General features: G+C 40.0%; 2 pseudogenes; one reads left to right on the top strand and one right to left on the bottom strand.

The window, feature by feature from the left end:
* The first annotated feature begins 7,370 nt into the window (after positions 1–7,370).
* On the top strand, positions 7,371–9,930 carry LOC129737686 (ATP synthase subunit alpha, mitochondrial-like; annotated as a pseudogene).
* A 470-nt stretch (positions 9,931–10,400) lies between these two features.
* Positions 10,401–11,581, bottom strand: LOC129737687 (elongation factor 1-gamma-like; annotated as a pseudogene).
* Positions 11,582–17,525: the final 5,944 nt, after the last annotated feature.

Consider the following 17,525-nt stretch of genomic DNA (forward strand, 5'->3'; position numbering starts at 1 on the left):
CTGAAATTTCGGTAAAAATTACGGGTTTTTCGGTAAAAGTTACCGATTTTTCTGTAAGTTTTACCGAAATTTTCCGGCATTTAGAGAATATTTACCAGCATTTCGGTAATAGTTACAGGTATTTCGGTAACTTATACCGGTCGTTCGGTAAATAATACCAAACATTTACAGCTTTTCGGTAAAAAAATTACGGTATTTCGGTAATAGTTCTAGATAATTGGGTAAAAATTACAGGTATTTCGGTAATAATTTCAGGTTTTCGGTAATTTATTAAGGTATTACAGTAAATTCTACCAGTTGTTCGGTATATACTACCGAGCTTTTATAGTTTTCCTTTTAAACATTACCGACCTTTCGGTTATAATTACAGGCATTTTGGTTCAACAATACCGGTTGTTCGGTAATATAGCAAACTGTCACCTTGACAACTGTCATAATTTGACAGATGATCTTAGATATGATCAGCCGAGGTTCGGTAAAGTTTTACCGAAAAAGGTCTGTAATATTTGACAGCTGTCACTTCTCTGCCATGAGAAAAATTACCGAACGGTTTAACGAACTCCACATGTTAGGATTTCGGTAAAAAAATTACCGAACTCGGTAATTTTCGTTTACTGTGTAAAGGGTGAGAAAGAGCAACTCACAATAAATTGGACCTCAAATATTTCTCGGATAGAAAAAAATTCTCTAAGAGCTAATATCGAAATCTCATCAGCTTTGGGTGACGAACAGTTGTTATTACGGAACGTTCGCACAGTAAAAAAACTGCTGTTACCAAAACAAGCACTTGAATTTAGGGAACTTGCTGAGCAGTATTCTTACCTTAATGGATTACCAATTCAGTCCTACGAGGGGGCAAGGCCCGGAATACTCATCGGTCTAAATAATGTCGACGTGATAGCACCGCAGGAAACAAAAAGTGGAAAGATTGGCGAACCGATCGCGGTTCGATCCAAGCTGGGGTGGACAGTTTATGGGCCTATAAACGGAGAGTCGTCAGGAGAAGCCAGTGGATATGTTAACGTACATATGAAGACCACGAACGAAGAACTATACGACCTTTTGAAAGCTCAATACGTACTGGAAGAACCTGTGGGAGCAGCTCAGCAATATTCCTCCGAGGATAAAAGAGCGCTCCAAATTCTGGAATCGACCACAGTCCGTATAGGCGACCGCTTTGAAACCGGGTTATTGTGGAATGTGGATGAGCCACATTTTCCTGAAAGTTACACTATGGCCTTAAGACGTTGGAAACAATTAGAGAATCGTTTAGCTAAAAATCCTAAACTGCACGCTAATGTATGCACTCAAATAAAAGAGTATGTCCAGAAAGGATATGCACACATTATAACGTTAGACGAACTTTCCACGGAGTCACACAAGACATGGTATTTACCACTTAACGTGGTGCTACATTCCAAAAAGCCAGATAAAGTGCGCCTGGTATGGGATGCAGCAGCCACGGTTAAGGGAAAATCCTTAAACTCTCACCTATTGAAGGGTCCAGACATGTTAATATCGCTTACGGCGGTCTTAAGCAAATTTCGCGACCTCAGGGTGGCCTTTGGTGGTGACATCCGTGAGATGTACCACCAAATTCGCATACGAGCCCAGGACAAACAAGCACAAAGGTTTTTATTTCGAAATAACCCCTCTGAACCTGTTCAAACCTATGTGATGGATGTGGCCACCTTTGGAGCAACCTGTTCTCCGTGCTCTGCCCAACACATCAAAAATCACAATGCCCGAGAGTTCGCGAATCTGTACCCCGAGGCATCCGAAGCTGTAGTCTCCAAACACTACGTAGATGATTATTTTGACAGCACAAATGCGGTGGAACATGCTGTTCAGAGAGCCACAGAAGTCAAATACATCCACAGTAAGGGTGGGTTCGAGATCCGTAACTGGGTCTCAAACTCGGAAGAGTTTCTCGAAAAAATGGGAGCAGCAAAAAGTGTGCAGTCAATTCATTTTAACCAAGACAAACGGACTGACAACGAAAGAGTTTTGGGCATAAAATGGGATCCTCGTGAGGATGTCTTCTCATTCTCAACCGCTCACCGAGATGACTTGAGTAAATATTTCACCGGAGAATCGAGGCCAACAAAACGAATTGTGCTCAGCTGTGTCATGGGTTTTTTCGATCCCATGGGACTGCTCACCCCGTTCACAGTGCATGGAAAGTTGCTAGTCCAAGACTTATGGCGAAGTGGCTGTGAATGGGATCAACAAATTGATGATGAAGCTTTGGTGAAATGGAAACGCTGGATTGGTTTACTCTCTCAAGTTGATGAAACACGTATCAGTCGTTGTTATTTAGGAAATTTGCATCGTGACGAAGTTACATCTATCGAAATTCACGCATTCACAGATGCTAGTGAACATGCGTATGGATGTGCAGTATACTTTCGAATCGTATGGGCCAATGGGGTGAAGTGCGCACTTGTTATGTCGCGTAATAAGGTCGCACCCTTGAAGCGAATTTCAATTCCACGTTTGGAACTTATGGCTGCTCTGTTAGGTGCAAAGCTCGTGAATGTTGTCAGGCAAAATCATAGTCTGAAGGCTACAAAATGTTTTTTCTGGACTGATTCCCAGACGGTATTGAGCTGGATACGATCTGAGCCACACAAGTATCAATCGTTCGTTTCCTTTCGAATAACTGAAATTCTATTTCTATTTCTATTGTGAATAACTGGCATTGGATTCCTAGTAAACAAAATATTGCTGACGTTATGACGAAATGGGGCTCTGGCCCGCCTTTACACACTAACAGTTGTTGGTTTATTGGTCCTTCATTTCTCTATCAACCAGAGCACCAATGGCCTACTGAGAGTGTGCCATCTAACACTTGCGAAGAGATGAAAGCAGCCTTTATTACTCATCACGACATTGGCATAAATGAAACGAACGAATTCATCATCGATGTGGAGGTTTTCTCTACTTGGAAACGATTGTTACGGGTCACCGCGACGATCTACAGATATATGTGTAATTTAAAACGTAAAATAGCTGGGGAGCCACTGTGGTGTGCAAAAGCTGAAGTCGCACAAGAGAAACTTATTTTAATTGAATTGAAATCAACACAACGTCCACTTCAACAAGAAGAACTACGGTAGGCCGAAGAAATACTTTGGAAACGCGCTCAATATGAAGGCTTTCCCGATGAAGTAAGTAGACTATTCAAAATATCTACTCTGAAAGAGAAAAGAAAAATATTTAAAATTCCAAAAAGTAGCCCACTATATAAACTAACTCCCATACTCGATACTGAACAAATATTACGCATGGGTGGTCGCCTAGAAAATGCAGAATGTTCCTTCGATAAAAGGTTTCCAATTATTCTACCTAAGAAAAATAAGATTACCATCCTCATTCTTCAAGATTATCATGTACGTTATGCACACGCCAATCGAGAAACTGTCTTTAATGAAATTCGACAAAAGTTTCACATTCCTGGGTTACGCGGACTTATTCGTCAAGTATCTAAAAATTGTGCTTGGTGCAAAGTATATAAATGTTCTCCTCAAGTTCCTCTTATGGCCCCCCTGCCTACTCAAAGAACAAACCCACCAGTTGGACCGTTTTGTGCAGTTGGCGTTGATTATCTGGGTCCAGTGGAAGTTATGGTGGGAAGGCGTAGAGAAAAGCGGTGGGTGGCTGTATTTACGTGTATGGCTACGCGTGCCGTACACCTGGAAGTGGTTTACGGGATGTCTACGTCGTCCTGCTTGATGGCGATTCGTCGATTTGTCTGTAAACAAGGAACACCAGAAGAATTCTTCTCCGACAATGGTACTAATTTTGTTGGGGCATGGAACGAGATAAGAAAACATATTGATTACCAGTGCGCAGAAGCCGTAATAGGACCAAATGTTAAGTGGCATTTCAATCCTCCTGGAACCCCTCATATGGGCGGTATCTGGGAAAGAATGGTTCGATCGGTAAAAGAATCTATGAAGGCGTTAGACGACGGACGAAAGATGACCGATGAAATATTGTGGACGACTCTTTCTGAAGCACAAGACATGATAAATCAGCGCCCTCTTACATATAAACCAGATGAGCCGACAGAAGAAGAAGCTATTACCCCGAACCACTTCCTTCGAACAGTCAAAGCAACAGATTGTCATCCCACGTCCGAGACTCAACTTGCTGATGCTTTGAAGGATATTTACAAACGATCACAATATTTGGCAGATAGAATGTGGCAAAGATGGTGCAAAGAATACCTACCTACTATCAATCAGCGTCCTAAGTGGTATAGTGAACAGCGAAGCATTGGTAAAGGCGATCTAGTTTTTGTAGTAAATAGCAAAGAACGCAAACAGTGGACCAGAGGAGTAGTCGACGAAGTCATCGAAGGAGCTGATGGACGGGTACGACAGGCTATGGTACGCACAGCCAAGGGAATTTACCGAAAAGCTGTAGTGAACTTGGCCGTTTTAGAATTAGGAGTTGGTAGTTAGTCCGGCTAGTCTGGGGATGACCGGAATTACGGGTGGGGGTGTTGACACGGCCTAAGGTTGTCAGTTAACGATACGTAGTATTGCCACAAGAAATTGTAGAAACGTCAAATTCGGTATAAGGAAGAAGTTATAAAAAAAGATAGAGATAGATCGAGAAAACGTGGACACGAAAGTCACGGTGATTTATGAAAATTATTACGTTAATTGATTTATAATAGTGCTATTTATACCTGCCTAACAAAAAGGTTTCTCAAACCCTACCAATCGATATTTAAAAGATCGATATTTGGTATTCGGTTAGAATCGTCTGTGTAGAAGAGGTTGAAAAATCAACAGCTACCTACAAAATTATTAGAAAATTCGTGAGAAAGCTCAACAAGTATAGTGCTATCGTAAGTTACGACGGATAATTTATCAGCGAATCGTTAAAATGAATACTATTTAGTGCTATTTACTACAGGTATAAATCACAAAAATACTTTGTTCGAGCGAGGTTAAGTAGTTAACAAAAACACCCAATTAGAACCATTTGGAAATCTTGAAGGCTCTCCAAATTCTTCCCGGACACGGATTGTAAGTAAACATGAAAAATTAACCTTTGTCAGCTGTACTTGAAGATTTACTCGGTACATTTAGATAAAAAGAGCCAAGAAGTTATATGGAAAAGATCTCACTTCAATAGCACAGAGCGAGGCAAATACTAATTAATTGTAAGTACTAAACATTACACTTAGATTCAGAACGTCATTTGATTGTACTTCCAAAAATATATTTCAGCTTGAGCTGTCACAACTGCTACAAGAATACACAGTAAACTAAAATTACCGAGTTCGGTAATTTATTTTACAGAACTAGCTCTGTAATTAGAAAATTTTCGGTAATTGATCAATTTGACGTTTAGTTTTTACCGAGTTCAGTAAATCGGCTCTTGACTTACCGAAGTTCTTATATTTTAATGTAAACAAATCTCAATGCCATCAATTTTCGGTAAAAAATCACCGAAATCAAACTGCAAACAAGACGAACGTCAAAATTCGATTGTCATTTTTTCGCACTCCGGGTCTTCCTTCTCATTCTTGCAACCGAAATTAATCGTTTCGACTACTTTCGTGTGCTCGAGTGTGATGGGTGTCTTTTAACCGGCCAGTCGTCGCCATTGCTCGGCATTTTCGGTTTCGCGTGTTTTGAGCAATGAAGCAGCAGTTTTTATTTTTGCTTCGATGGCCTCCATGCATGCACTTGAACGCACATAGACGATCGGATTTGGGACATCGCCAGCACCGCGGCGCTTCGCATGGAATGGATTGCTAATTTGATCGCAGCTCCAGTAAAGGTACATCGGATGAGTTTATTTTCCGCACTTTAGTAAAAAATTAATTTTACTTCCAGGTCCCGTGGCTGTGACAACCTTCCTCCAGTCACCTGTGGCAGATGGCCATTGTCCACAGAATGTGGAGGAGGGGATCCTTGAAAAGCCACGAGACGGTACCATGTTGCCATAACACAGAAAATAAAGTTAAAATAATTTGATCCAGCTCCTCATTTTTATTTGTAGATTAAGCCTCTGCTATTGAGGCGTCCTCTAGAAATGCGATAGTATTTAGCAAAAAATAATTTTTTTGGTAATTTTTAACGAAAACCGCAAAACGTTTGCTAGTTTCAGCTTATGATGCACAGCATATTACATGAGATGATATTCGAGACTCAAATCATCTCGTGTAGTATGCTGATTACGTACACCAATCTACGGAACGTTTTGCGGTTTTCGGTAAAAATTAGTGAAAATTTTAGTTTTTGGTAAATATTATCGGCATTGCGGTAATAACAGATATTTCGGCGAAAAAAATCAATTTTTCGGTGAAAACAACCGAATTTTTGGTAAAAATTGGAGCAATTTTGTGAAAGTTACCAGTTTTTCGGTAAACATTACCGAACTTTTTGAATTTATCTGGTAAAACTGACCGTTTTTTTGGTTTAAATTACAGATACTTCGGTAAACTCTTCCGATTGTTCGGTAAATATTACCGAACTTTTACAGTTTTTTCGGTAAAAATTATCAGTATTTCGATAATAATTACAGGTGTTTCGGTAAAAAATTTCAAGTATTTCGGTAATGGTTTTAGGTATTTCGGTAATCGTTACAGGTTTTACGGTTAAGTCTACCAGTTGTTCGGTTTATATAACCGAGCTTTTTAGTTTTTCAGTTAAAAATAACCGGCCTTTCGGTATTAATTAAAGTCCTTTCGGTTCAACAATACCGATTGGTCGGTTATATAACGAGCTGTCATGTTGACAACTGTCAATATTTTGACAGATGATCAGCCGAGTTTTGGTTATTTTTTACCGAAAAAGGTCCGTAATATTTGACAGCTGTCACTTCTCAGCCATAGAAAATTACCGAACAGTTTAACGATCTCCACATGTTAGGATTTCGGTAAAATAATTACCGAACTCGGTAATTTTCGTTTACTGTGTAGTTTTTTGTCACGCGTAAATCCGAAAAAATACACCTGAACACTGCTGATTGACCTTATGCAATCAACTATGAATATAATAGATTCAATTGTAATGGTATAATTGATTCAATTGTAATGGTATAATTGATTCAATTGTAATGGTATAATTGATTCAACTGTAGATATGATAGATTCAACTACCGTTGTATGATTGATTTTAGGCATTCAACTATAAATATAATAGATTCAACTGTAGTGGTATAATTGATTCAACTATAGATATGATAGATTCAAATATAATTGTATAATCGAATTTAGGTATTAAATTTTGAATATAATAGATTCAACTACATATTTGTTGTTGCGCGTATGCATTCAACTATAGATATAATAAAATGCAGTGAACTCATGCACAGAGCATACAGTCATTGTCACTGAACCATAATTTTAACTGTCGCAGCAGAAAAATAAGCAGGTTTTTCGCCAGTTGCGTTCGTTTCGAGGAGAAACACCCGTGAAAATCTCATACCGGTAGAAATCAAGAGTTGACACGCAAGATATCGATGCTGTCTGCCCGTTTGGCCATCCAGGTGGCCCGCCAGCTGCCGAGAACCGCTACCCAGACTGCCAAGCTGGCCGTGCCGGCTGTGACTGTCGCTGCCCGCATCCTACGCATCTCGGGAGTAAACCGCAGTGCCGAGATCTCTTCCATCCTGGAAGAACGCATCCTGGATTCGGCCCCGAAGGCTGATCTGGAGAAAAATGGTCGCGTATTGAGCATCGGTGACGTTATCGCCCGTGTGTACGGTCTCAAAACATTCAGGCCTATGTGATGGTGGAATTCTCATCCGGTCTTAACGGTATGGCTCTTAACTTGGAACCGGACAACGTCGGTGTTGTCGTCTTTGGTATCGACAAGTGATCAAGGAGGGTGACATTGCCAAGCGTACCGATGCCCTTGTCGACGTCCCAGTTGGTGATGAAATTTTGGGCCGTGTTGTCTACGCCTTGGGTAACGCTATTGGCGGAAAGGGCGAGATCAAGACCGGGCAGCGTTTCCGTGTCGGTATCAAAGCCCTGGCATCATCCCCCGTGTTTCTGTGCGTGAACCCTTGCAAACCGGTATCAAGGTCATCGATTGGCTGGTACCGATCGGTCGTGGACAGCGTGAGCTAATCATCGTAGATCGTCAAACAGGGTAAGAAAAAATACTGGATTCACAAACGAAAGTAGAAAATTTCTATTTATTTAATATTTAATATCATTTTCTTTATCGCGTAAAAAAACCGCTTTGGCCATCGATACCGTCATCAACTAGAAGCGATTCAATAATGATCAGGATGAATCCAAAAAACTGTATTGCATCTACGTAGCCATCGGTCAGAAGCGTTCGACTGTGGCCCAGATTGTGAAGACTGATACTGGAGTCATGAAATACACCATCATCGTGTCGGCTACTGCTTCCGATGCTGCCCCACTGCAGTATCTGGCCCCGTACTCTGGCTGTGAAATGGGAGAATACCATAGGAGCAAAATAAAGAGTTCTCCGGAAGGGTTAGGAACAGTAATACCGTATTCGTTTTCACCACCCGAAAGTTTTGCACCATCCACGCTGAAAACGAGCATGAATCGAGTTTTGCACTCTCCTTTGTAGGTGTGCGTGAAATCGGCAGTGTCAACAAAAAACATCAAGCTGTCAAAAATCCATTACAGCTGGTATTTTGTTTTCGTTTTACTTCGAAAATTGAAATTAAATTTACTTTAGTTGATCATTGTCTTTTAAACAATATGAAAATTTTAGCATGAATTTATGTATTATGTTGAATTGTGAAGATTTCAGATTTATTTTGCTTGGTAGATTCGCCTCTGGCTCTGATGATAACTGCAATACCGGCTAATTCTGGGTGGTCTGTGTTTGCTGCTGCTAGACTGCAGTTACCCCAGCTTGAAGGTTCCGGTATTTTGAACGTTTATTTCTCGCAAATCCTTCGTTCGAGTACCTATTTCCATTTAAGATTACAAAAAAAAAATTCTTGGAACTCGGATCGCGGAAGTCGGGGAAGAAAATTTTGCTAACAGACCGAAACGAACGAAATTCAAGCTCCCAATGCGGGTGTAGTATCGAACTACCGTTTTTGAAGGGCAACGGGTGGGAATCCGGGACTTGGCGCAACCGAGCATCGTCACCCTAAGGCACAGCTCGAAGCTTGCTGGTAGCAGAGTAGCTTCGATGCAGCTGAACGCTTCTTGCTGTGAAGACCAACTTATAGGACCCTCCCGAACAAGAATACTTTTCGGTTTGGGCGATTCCACCAGATCTTTGGGTTGGCCTTTTTGCACTCTGATTTGCTGCTCTTTTTCGGCATCGCCTGGAACCGATTGCAGCAAGCCTTCTGGACACATTTTTTCTTGGGAGCGTTGTTTGCTTTGGAACGTGCCATCCAGGTGAAATTCTCCGCCTCTGTTGGAAACGACACTGGTATTGAATCCGGAACAAGTTTCCGTTCTTCGGGATAAAAAGAGAAAAAAAAACAGCTCGAACGCAATTTTTGCGGTATAGAAATAAACCAACCAGCTGATATTTGTTTACATCGGGAAGCACGTGTTTTCAAAATTCATGATAGTATTGGTGAGAGCGCAAGCAACACCAAATATTTTCAGAGTGTTCCACCGTCCACTTTATGGTGCACTACCAGTGCACTACTTATCGTGAAAACGAGCATGAAAACGATAAAAAGTGCACTACCGGTAGTGCACCGGTGCACCACCACTTGAAAACGAATTCTCTATAAGTGGAAAAAATTTCTATTCTAATTTTTCAAAGCTTTTATTGGGCTTAAATCAGCTAATTGTGGGGCTTATTCTGCGAGGCGAGTGACGTGAAGTGACATAGTTTTTAAGAGTCACCGTATTCTAGCAGGCGAATGCCGTGACTTGAATGAACTTTGGGTGACTTAAATGAACTTTTTTTACTGTCACCGTATTCCCAGAGGCGAATGGCGTGACTCAAGTCGGTGCCAAGTGACTTTTGAAGTCGTAACCTATTCCGCAGGTGACTTGGAAGAAATAACAACGAAAATTTCTCAATATGACAAAATTTTAATGATATCATTGACAAAACTTTAAAATAAATGCTTTTAGATGAAAAATGTTTTGAAAAAATAAAACAAAGGATTATTTTCTTAGTTTAAATCTTTAATCGCAACTTGTTTTTTCATAAATCAAATTTTTGAGGCAAATATATTATGGATTTTAAAAATATGTTGTTTTAAAAAGGAATTCTTTTTGGATAAATTTGATAAAAAAAAATTTGATAATCAATTCCATTTAACACAATTCAGTATAAAAATAACCTGTAGTGTTTCCGAGCTACTCTTGATACGAATATACCTATATGTGGGGGTTCGTTGAAAATATGTGCCTGAGCATTGACGAATGTTGAAAACTCTATGCCGCTCAAGGCAAATTTTGGGAAATCTATGGAATCGTGTGAATTTTGTGAATTTAATGATATAACAAAAAAGGTGGTTTCTTTTTTGTGTTGCTGTTAATAACGAATTTGAGTTGCTTATTCATGAACCTGGTTGTGGACGATGATCTTCTTAGCGGGTCAGAGCGATTTGTTCATGCTATTTTAAAAAAAACCGTACTTTAGTTGATTAACTATAAAGTCCTCATCCAGGAAACCGGAATTTTCTAATCCATATTGAGGTATATTGTGTAACCGTTTCTGTTTTAATATAGTTTATTTTTCCTCTAAGGCAAACCGTTCATATGCTAATTTACTTGATTTGTACCAGGGTGTACTTGCGACCGACTTTGTCGGCTCTAATCCAGAAGATGTACTGCTTGACCAGGTTTCTAGTTTTCTCGGACTTGGGGTCGAGTTTCTTTCAGTCGTACACCTCGTAATCGATCTGTCAGTCGGGGGAAAGAGTGAAGGCCAGCTCCTGTCCCCGCCAGATGCCGGAGATTGTGCTGTTGTTGTCCTTACAAAACAGACACATGGAAGCTTCATCATCATTTAGCTTCATCCTCGTTGGAATAACACCGTTTGAAGCCGTCGAAATTGAAAGTTCCCTCGACAGAGAATCGAACGGATCCTTGGATTTAGGTTCCTCTGCTAAAGCCAATTCGGTGGCATACATTTCCTCGGCGGGTTGCGGTTCCTTTTTGGTTGAGGTCGGTTCATTTCCCTTGTGTTTCTTCTGTTGAGCACCCGCACCTCCAGCCGCCTTGCTCTGGAACTCGGAAAACTTATTTGGGTCGACTTCCGCTGCCTTGGCACTAAGCGTAAAGTTTTTAACCACTGCCTTAACCTGAGGCTGGTTCAGTACGAGGGAACCAACAGGTCACGGGTCGTTCGAAATGTAATACGCGATAACTGTGCTCTCGATCAGGAACTTGCCATCGGTGGTTTCGAAAGTCGGATCCTTTCCAATTGGGAACTTCTTCGGGAAGTCGGAACTCTTGTTCGTTTCGCCAACACGAAAATTGTCACCTTGACACCAAAGAACTGTGCCGCAATCAGGGCCTTGTAGGGCGGAAGTTACCCGGATAAGTGTACAGGGTACCAGCCAATGCATTCTGAAAAAAAAATCAACTTTAAAAACACAAATTTAATTTAATTTAAGAAAATTACCTTTTCCTATCCATTTTTGTTTATGCTCAAATATCATTTGACAGTTCATATAATTCATTTTGGAGCTTGCGAATGAACACAGCGGCAAAAATTTTAAAAAATAGAAGGGAAGGTGAAGCACATTTTTTATGAATAGCTTAGGTGGTATCAAGAAAAAGGCTGAGAAGATGTTATGTATGTCAAAATGTTCGTTTACATCAGCTGGATCTGAAAACAAACACAAAAAAAGACCTTACAAATCCATCAAAACTCGTTTTTGTTGGAAATTTCCAATAAAATTGAACATAAAATCTAACAGATTTGCACCACCTGGGTGTGCACGCACGTTGGGCGAAAGCTTTTTTCGAATGAACTTCGATGAACAACCAATCCATAAACAGGGATTGAGTTCTAAGGTTATACATTTTCGTGTTTAAATGTGTATTAGTAGTCAAAAAATAGCGATTTTTTTTAAAATTTTATCAAAGTTGTTAAAAGAAATCAATTAAAAAAATGTCGTATGGTTTCTCATGTGTTTTATTTATTTTTTTTTTATCGCAGTTTTTATAGTCTGATCAATTCTGAAGTTCAAAGGGTACCAGATCGAGTTTCAAGCAAATTTGATCACAAAAATTGATTTAAAATAATTAAGATGTTTCATTTCTTAATCAATTCTATTTAAATAATATTATGGAAAGATTAACTTTCTTCCAAATAATAACAAAATGATTGGGCGTGCTTTTTCAAATAAATGAGATTATAAATTGAAGAAGACTGGATTTATTCAAGCAAATTCAGGTAAGCTCAGATTTTTTTTTCAATCAAACATCTGTAATAAAATTTGTTAACGAATATCTAAATGATTAAATGAAGGTATATTCAATTTTTCGGAAGAATTCATAACTTAAATACAAATTCTCGGAAAAAGCAAAAGGAAAAAGTCTTCTTGTTTGATGTGCGTTGCTTCAGATTCTAGTCTCATAAATAGAAAAACTGGCTTCTAGGATGTTGAAAGTGCCCCGGCCGAACTCTGCAGGCTAATGCAAAGAGTAGTTTAAATTTATTTTCATTCACAATCAAATGAAACTCTGGGTCACAAACTGGTTTACTCTGTTCGAATCATCTGGTCCTAATTTTCGAGGACCATGACCACTGGATTTGGAGTGCGCAGTTTTCGCCTCGGTTTAGGCAGCCAGGCACTTTGAGAAAAAAAACCATCCGTCGCCCTTGGTCGTGTAAAAATGCAAGCTTATAGAAAACTTTCAATATTCACTCTTTATTAACATACACTTAGGCAGAGGCAAATAAGCATGCGACTGAAAAGCTTGAGAGGGCAAAATACAAAAAAAAAACTATACTTACCATACTTCATCCCGAATCCTTCTAATTTAGTTTACTCTGATCCAAATTTTCACACGACTAGCCAAACCTCATTCGATATTTCAGTTTTTTATTCTTTTTGCAAGTCGAATCAAAGTATCTTTTGAATCAAATGCTGAAGTTTTTATATAAATTAAAAACATTTTCCTTTGGTTAAAAAAAGATTGCTTTGTTTCAAAAGAAAAAAAGCAATTCAACCATATCAGTTTTGTTGTGTTTCAAAAGCCAAGTTTTCTCTGCGTTTTGTATTATCAGCATAAATTTTCGAATGTTTTGTGAATGTGACGTCATCCAAGAAATTAAATATCACCCTGTAGTATCCAGAAACAGGAACAGTTTCTAATCCTTTAAAGTGTCCGTAAAAGAGAACTAACTTCAGGAGATCTGCACTTGATGGTAGTTGACACTAGAATGTTTATTATACTTTCTTGATCTAGCTTGGCATGCTTAGTTGTTAAAGTAATGAACAAGGAAACATATTCGAATGTATTCTTGTTCTGATACTACATTTACTTTCTTTTTTATATTGTTTTGAACACTTCAAGTTTCTTGTTCTTACCTAAGGTGCGTTTTAGATTCAACTTTTTGTTTCAGTACTATTTAGTGATTTTTGATCACTTCTTCTTTTTATTTCCAAGAAACATTTCTGGTTATCACTGTTTTTTTTCTTTATGTTCTATAATCCTCTTTGGAATAACTACATTCAATTATCGTTTTTTTGTAACTCTGTAAACTGTAGCAAACAGCTTACATTGATCTTAAAATGATTTACATTTAATGGATTGGATAGATTTTCCTTCTAAACATAATTCATCAACACGTTCAATGCTTTATTAAGGATACCATAAATTTCCCACAAATGCCACAAGGATGGTAAAGTGTCACTCAAAATACCTTATTATTATATAACACAACTATCTTACGAAAAATAAATATCATCCGAATGCAATTCAATGCAAATGACTTTTCATTATTCGCTTCTGATGTTCAACAATCTATAATGCTGCCTTGCATAATCGTTCCCCAATTATCTTCCTTTCTTGCGCAAATCTAAATCCTCTGGAGGCATGATTCAACATACATCAAGTTTTGAAAATATCACTCAAATTACCGCACAGTTGAATTTGGCTATTTCTTCTGTGCAAGAAAACTTTATGCCTTATTTGCTGACTATGTTCCAATTAAAAAAACGTTGATCGACAATTTTTTTATTAGCAGTCACTACAGGATCGAACAACTTCTGTGGTATGATTTCATTTTTCAATCACGTTACATTCACCACATCGGATCAACTGTAAATAGTACATAAACTATGAAAATCTTAAAAAAACTTCTCATTGGTTTGCCTATTTATACGCAAAAGTCCACTCGCAAATTTTTCAATATCTTACATCATTTCAACATAGAAATTAGCAGTCAGTAAATTCTTCACAGATTATCTCATAAACTGTTACTTTTCCTTAAATTACTGTTCAAGAACTTCCGGATACATTTGTTATAACAAATATCTTTTACAGACTAATTAATCACTTTTCTCTCATCGCAGTAATCTGTCATTTCAACAAATTCTAGTCAAAACAATTTTCCAACTCTTGTTCTGTCTATTTTTATAATTAGCATCTTATTTACCAGTTGAAACCAGACATTGAACTCCGCATTTAGCGACTACCTAGTTCATATCTGCAATTCTTCACCTGCCTTATTGGCAGAATGGAATCAGACTTCCTTATGTGCATTTAAGCACCTGATCCATTTCTAACTTTTCAAAAATAGTTTTTCACCTGCTTTTCGGCAGAATGGAATCAGCCTTCTCATTGCGCATTTAAGCGCCTGATCCATTTCAACTTCTGAACAACTTTTACAATAGTTTTTCACCTGCTTTTCGGCAGAATGGAATCAGCCTTCTCAATGCGCATTTAAGCGCCTGATCCATTTCTACTACACCTGCATATTTGCAGAACGAAACCAGACTTCCGGTTCGCATTTAAGCGACTGGTTCGTTTCTCATTTTTCTCTAACTTCTACGAAAATGAATCTCTAAAGCAACATACCTGGACCTTTGTCTCTTACCCAACGTAATGGTTCTTTATCCTCGTCGCCAATGTAGTATCCAGAAACAGGAACAGTTTCTAATCCTTTAAAGTGTCCGTAAAAGAGAACTAACTTCAGGAGATCTGCACTTGATGGTAGTTGACACTAGAATGTTTATTATACTTTCTTGATCTAGCTTGGCATGCTTAGTTGTTAAAGTAATGAACAAGGAAACATATTCGAATGTATTCTTGTTCTGATACTACACACCCTACCTTCTTTAAATGTCCTTAAATATTTTGACAGTTTGCATAGTGAACCTGATGAAACTGGTTCATTGCCTCTGGAACGTCAAAATGAATGGAGCAATGAACTAGTCACCTGGCGTGAGTCGCCTCTCGGAATACCACGACTATAGTCACGTGACTACGACTAATGTGACTCCGAGTCACTTCATTCGCCTCGCAGAATAAGGCCCTGTATTTAAATTTGGAATTTTTCATATATTTTATCTCTGTGATTTTACCCCTTCACAGGTTGCCAGCCGTGGGGTAGCGGCCCAAGAATACTACCCCTGGGTCACTGGCCCATGTCGTAAGAGGCGACTAAATCCAGCAACCCCCCTCTCGATGACGACAACGCAAACGGAATTGGATTACCCTACCGGACCTATTGGAAAGAAACAACCCAATGTGCCCAAGGTGTGCTGCTCATGGGAGCGCTAAAACGGTCCCATGCATAAGACCGTGGTTATGAGGTGGAAGGCTGGCGGGTTGTAAATGTGTCAGTCGATAACGGTAGCCTGTGGGGCACCGGGACAAACCCCACAGTATTGCAGTCCTTGCTGCGCTAAAGCAGGGCACTGGCGCAGTCGACCGTATATTTCCCTAGCTACTCGTGGGATTCACTAATGATTCAAAATACTAAAAATAATGATAAGAGGAAGAAGGAGGAGAGTGCGGAGAAGGGTGCAAGCCCTAATCCGTTCGGTGGCAGGAGTCTAAGGCGATCTCCAGCTCGGCAGCTTGCTGTCCAACTGGTAGAAACTCCAGAAGGCTCCATAGCGGAAGAAAGAGGAGAGCCTGTCAGCTCTCCAGAGAAGAAGGAAGTTCCTATGCCAAAGGCAATGAAGGAAGCGATGACAGAAATGAAGGCTTTGACTAGCTTGGTTTTGAGCAAGCAAAACATTCATAAGGAGGTCAAGGACAAGCTTGTGAAGGCTATGGCTCTTTTTACAGAGGCAAACAAAGCAGTCCTAGAGATGGTAAGAGCGCTAAATGGCAGCGCTACTAGCAGAGGAACAGAGGCGGAGAAACCCTCTAAGGCGAATGTCAGTCGCCCGAAACGGATCGATGCCTTCGTTCAAACGGTGAGGAATGAGCTTATTACTCCGAGAAGCTCTAAGAGTGTAAAGAGGAAACGAGGGTCGCTCGGTGATCCAAGACCTGGCACCCTAAAGAAGAGGGCCCGAGACCCGATGGTTCGACAGGACCCTGGCCAACTGAAAGGCAAGGACGACAGACGCAATGAGGGAGCGTCCTCCGAATGGCAAACAGTGACGCGTAAACACCGTAAGGAGAGAGCTACGAAAGCAAACCCCAAGCCCAAAAAGCAGCGAAGCCGCGTAAGAGAAAAAGGTGAAGCTATCGTAGTTAAGGCGCCAGAGGGTACGTACGCGGACGTGCTTCGTCAGATGCGGACCGACGACAAGCTTGCTGGACTAGGTGAAAACGTGAGGAGGATCCGTCGTACTCGTTCCGGTGAGATGATCCTCGAGTTGAAACGAAGTTCAGCAACAAAGAGTGCATCCTTCAAGGTGCTGGCGGAGGAAGTTCTAGGCGAGAAGGCGGAGGTGCGTGCGCTATGTCACGAAGTTACCATCCGTATCAAAAACCTCGACGAAATAACGACAGAAGATGAAGTCAGGACAGCGTGTTACAATTGAAATTTCATTAGATGTTTTTAGTCCTAAATGATATGATACGATAATTTGGCAACCAAAAAACCCATCCCCATGTTGATAATTCATAGCGTGTCGTTAAAATTTACCCAAAAACACGACAAAATACACTGCGTGTAAAATACACGAGTCTTTCACGTTTAGCGTGAGGTGGAAAACCCGCGAAACGTCATTCGCGTTTCCGGGGTGTAAAAAGAAAAAAGCTCGCCAAGAGAGCAGATTTTTGTGCGTCAGTTCGTCGGTCGGAAAACGTCGGAGAAAACCGAAAAATAAAACCCGTTGAAAAGAGGCAGTTCCTCAGCACACAACAATTGGAAGAAGCTCCGTTAAGGTGCGTATCAAAACACGCGTCACGTGCTTTTCGGAAGCACAGCAGAAAAGCGTCTACTGAAAGGTGAACTTACGCCAACCGAGAAGGGCGGATTCCGAGCGTGGAGGGAAGCTCAAAGCTTCAAAAACGGAAAACAAGAGGGTCGCACAGGTAAGACGACATTTAAAGAAAACCTGCAACCTTCTTGCTAACAAGCGCCTTCTTCCCCAACACAGGCGGCCTTCTTTTTATTATCGCCTCAATTCCCGCTACATTCGCCGGAGAAAAGGTGGCAATT

The sequence above is a fragment of the Uranotaenia lowii genome, chromosome 1, assembly GCF_029784155.1.
Source record: "Uranotaenia lowii strain MFRU-FL chromosome 1, ASM2978415v1, whole genome shotgun sequence".
NCBI classification, from domain to species: domain Eukaryota; kingdom Metazoa; phylum Arthropoda; class Insecta; order Diptera; family Culicidae; genus Uranotaenia; species Uranotaenia lowii.